This window comes from Epinephelus lanceolatus, chromosome 19 (assembly GCF_041903045.1).
Source record: "Epinephelus lanceolatus isolate andai-2023 chromosome 19, ASM4190304v1, whole genome shotgun sequence".
In the NCBI taxonomy this organism is placed as follows: domain Eukaryota; kingdom Metazoa; phylum Chordata; class Actinopteri; order Perciformes; family Serranidae; genus Epinephelus; species Epinephelus lanceolatus.
Window position 1 is genome coordinate 9,389,719 of NC_135752.1, and position 4,422 is coordinate 9,394,140.

At 52.7% G+C, this 4,422-nt stretch overlaps 1 pseudogene; it reads right to left on the reverse strand.

The window, feature by feature from the left end:
* Positions 1-406: 406 nt before the first annotated feature.
* Positions 407-3,394, reverse strand: LOC117269933 (uncharacterized; annotated as a pseudogene).
* Between the last annotated feature and the right edge of the window lie 1,028 nt (positions 3,395-4,422).

The following is a 4,422-nucleotide window of genomic DNA, read 5'->3' on the forward strand; positions in this document are numbered from 1 at the left end:
CATCTCCGAAATCTCCCCTTTGCACTGAGACTTGATACAAGTTGACCTGCGAGCCTAACAAAACCCTCAAGAAAACAGTGAGAGATAACTCCAGCTGTACCTACCTGCTGAAAGATGGCGTCCGGACCCCCCGCGATAGAGCACCTGCTGGCCCGAGTCAGGCGGTGGATCACTTCCTTTGCCGGTAAGACATCTTTTAATCTTTAATTTTATTTTTTTTTTTTTAATTTTTAATCTTTTAATTTAGTCTTGTCAAATTTAGCCTTTTTATTAATGTTGCTTAAATCATTGAAAGAGAATTTTAGTACAAAATTTGCATTTAATTATTGTAAATTGTTATTATTAGTCTTATTATTACTATTGTTGTTGTTAGTCTGATATTATTATATCATTGTGGACTAGTTCTAAATACACTTTCGGTGCAGCTTAGACACATCATCAGTGTTGTATCCTGGGTTCACTGGGTGTTTCGGGTCTCACAACAGACACCCTCGCCCAGGCGACCCAGCCGGGGTGATCAGTCCCGGCTTGTGTCTAAGTAGCTTTGGTTGTCCACGGATCTCCCCGCTTGATCCACAGCCATCTGGACGCCTTTTCTGCCGCGTCAGTGATGTTTTTGATGGCTCTTCTGTTGTGCTGTCCCTTCACTCCCAAAATCCTGAGTGCTCTGATGAGAGACTGGCCTACGAATCCTCTGCACCCGATCTCGATGGGGTTGCATCGGGTCCTCCATCCTCTGCTTCGGCATTCGCCTGCCAGCTCCTCATACTTGGCCCTCTTCCTCTCAAAGGCCTCCTCCATCTGGTCTTCCCAGGGAACAGTCAACTCCAGCAGGACCACTTGCCTAGTTGTTTCTGACACCAGGACCATGTCTGGCCTGAGTGTGGTCACTGCGATGTTCTCCGGGAATTTGAGCTGTCTCCCTAGGTCGACTTTCAGCTGCCAGTCTCAAGCTGTTGCCAGCAGCCCCCCTGCTTGACTCCGGCACTGCTGTGGCTTCTCCCCAGCCCTAACAAAGGTGATGGACTGCCTTGTTGGTTGTTGGTGTTTACTGGTGGAGATCCCTGCACTGATGACCTCTGCTATGACCCGCAACACTTGGTCATGGTGCCAGCGGTAGCGCCCGTCCCCCAGCACCCTTGGGCAGCAGCTCAGGATGTGCTCCAGCAATCCAGCACTCTGGCAGAGAGGGCACAGTGGATTCTCAGCCAGGCCCCAGCGGAAGAGGTTGGACAGGCTTGGGAGGACATCGTACACCGACTGGATGAGGAACTTGATCCGGTGTGGCTCAGATCGCCATAGCTCTGTCCACGATATCTTCCGGTCAACTGCCTCCTCCCATCGGGTCCACGCCCCCTGCTGCCGCATCCCTACTGTCCTAGTGCAGCGGGCTTCTTCCACCCCTGCTCGGACCTCCTCCTGGATCAGCTGACGCCTTTCCTTTCCCTGGGCCTTGTTGAAGTGAGGTCTTGGGTTGCTCCTGAGACCTGACCGCCCGGACGCCACTGTTCCCACCAGCTCACTGTGTCACAAGCGGGACTCAGCCTGGTTGACTGCCTCGTGAGCCTTCCACTTCCTGCCGGTTCTTACTTCTATGCCAGCTGAGGAGACTTTGACGTCACTGGAGTCCCTATACAGCAGCACCTCTCTTGCTCGGGTGACCATAAACTCCTCTGTCAGACTACTGAAGGGCAGTTTCAGCTTGTTGTTCCTCCCGTACAAGGCGATGCTGCTGAGGCTTCGTGGTAAGCCCAACCACTTTCGCAGGAAACAGCTGACCTTCCTCTCGAAGCACTCCACGGTGGTCAGTGGCACATCATAGACCAGCAGTGGCCAGAGAAGTCGTGGCAGGATGCCATGTTGGTAGATCCAGGCTTTAAACTTGCCTGGTAATCCTGACTTATCCATTGCTGTCAGCCAGGTTCCCAACTCCTCTGCTGTTGCTTGGAGTGCTGCGGTGTCCTTCAAGGTGCAGTCATAGATCTTGCCCAGGCTCTTAACTGGCTTCTCTCCCACAGATGGAATCTGGGTGCCTCCTAGTGAGAAGCGGAACTGGTCGGTGACCTTCCCCTTCTTCACCACCAGGGACCTGGACTTGGCTGGCTTGAAGTTCATCCGGGCCCAGCTAATGAGACGCTCAAGGCCTTGAAGGATCCATCTACAGCCCGGGACTGATGTTGTAGTCACTGTCAGATCATCCATAAATGCTCTGATGGGGGGCTGCCGCATACCTGAGTTGGTGAGTGGGCCTCTGCACTCCACTTCTGCTGACTTCACCAACATATTCATGGCCAAGGCAAACAATATCACTGAAATGGTGCATCCAGTGATAATGCCCTTCTTAAGCCGATGGAATGCGGATGTTTCTGTTCTGGAAGTGACTCTCAAACTGAAGCAGCTGTAATAGTCCAGTATGAGGTCCTTTGATCTTGCCTGGAACGTGGTGTCGGTCAAGCGAGGTTTCCACCAGCTTGTGTGGGATAGACCCGTAGGCATTGGCAAGGTCGAGCCAAAGGACTGCCAGGTCTTCTTTGCCTTCCCGTGCCTCCCGGATCAGCTGGGTGACGACTCCTGTGTGCTCGATGCAACCTGGAACCTTTGGGACTCCCCCCTTCTGCACAGAGGTATCGATATAACTGTTCCTCAGGAGGAACTCCGTCATGCGCCGGGCAACGATACTAAAGAATATCTTGCCCTCGACGCTGAGGAGTGAGATGATCCTGAACTGCTCGATGGTACTTGAGTTCTCCTCCTTTGGAATCCACCCACCCTTCCCCCTTCTCAAGATGACTTTGAGGATCGTCCATAGTCGCTTCAAGAGTCTGGGGCATCTCTTGTAGACAACATATGGCACTCCGCTGGGGCCTGGTGCTGAGCTGGATCTAGCTGCTTTGACAACCTCCTCAACTTCTTTCAAAGTTGGCTCCTTGGTGTTAAATGCCGAGGTGGGTTCTGGCGGAGTTAACAAGGTCCTGCATGGCCCAAGATCTTCCTCTCTTGCACTGTCACTGTAGGTGGCACTGAGGTACTTGTTGACCTCCTCTTCTGTGCAGGCAAGTTGGCCACTTCTTCTTTGCCCGAGGATCTTCTTGGTGAAGCCAAAGGGGTTCGAGATGAAGGCTGCCCATTTCCTGGCTCTCTCCCTACCCCTCCTCCTATGCCACTCAGCTCGACGGAGGGTGGTGAGTTTTTTCCTCAGGATGTTTCGGAGCTCTGCCAGCCCGGCCTTCTCCTCTTCCCTTGCCTGCTTAAATTGCCGCCCAAGCAGTCTAAGCTCCTGCTGAAGCTGGCTGATCTTCACCTCCCGTCTGTTTGGCTCCCCTAGGCCTCTGGTTGGCTGATGTTCCTTTATGCCAAACCTTTCAGCACCAATGCTGATGATCATTGCAGACATCGTCCGCAATTTCTGGTCTGCATCTCCCCTGGCAGTAGCTTTAAGGACTTGGTCCAGATCTTCGTCAAACTGGAGCCACTCTCTTTCCTTATTGGCAGCAGGCCACATGACCCGGCGATGTTCGGAATGCCTGACACAGGGCGGGGCTTGTGGAGCGTGGAGGGTCTGGGCACTGTGGGTTGACTCCCGGCCGGGCTCCTCCTGTGTCTCACCAGGTACTCGACCTGTGCGTTGCACCACCTGCTTCCCTGTCAAACATTTCATTTTGGTCTGGTGGATCTTCAGACCACGCTGGTTCTTGCAGACTTTGCCACATGGACAGACTGCACTCATTGTCGCTTTTCCGTTAGCAGGGGTCGTTGCCTGTTTGTCCATCCTGTTGGGGTGATCATCCTCCCCCCCTCTCGGGCACCCCTGGGGGTATGATTCAGTAGGGTTCTCCGTAGCTTGCTTGTGGGTGCACCCTCACGGGAGCTTCAGCTTGGGTTGCTGGCCCACACTGCCCCGGTTACTGTCTTTCCAGTTGTCGGCTGTCTCTCCAGCAGTCGCCATACTTTCATGGTCATCATCCGGCCTATTCCCGGAGGTCACTGGCTTGGCCAGATCAACTAGTTCTAAATACACTTTCGGTGCAGCTTAGATACATCATCAGTGTTGTATCCTGGGTTCACTGGGTGTTTCGGGTCTCACAACAGACACCCTCGCCCAGGCGACCCAGCTGGGGTGATCAGTCCCGGCTTGTGTCTAAGTAGCTTTGGTTGTCCACGGATCTCCCCGCTTGATCCACAGCCATCTGGACGCCTTTTCTGCCGCGTCAGTGATGTTTTTGACTAAACTGTAACGGTCGATGTAATATTAGTTGGCCTGTTAGGAAAACAAGGTTTTTGGTGATATTTGGTGTTTACTCGGTGTAAATATGATTATTATAATCTGGTGAGGGTGCTGCTATTTGAGTACACTCAACATGTGCTGAGTTTGGCGGGACAGGTGTGGAAGGTGTTAGTAATTGTGTAGTGATTTGAAAACAC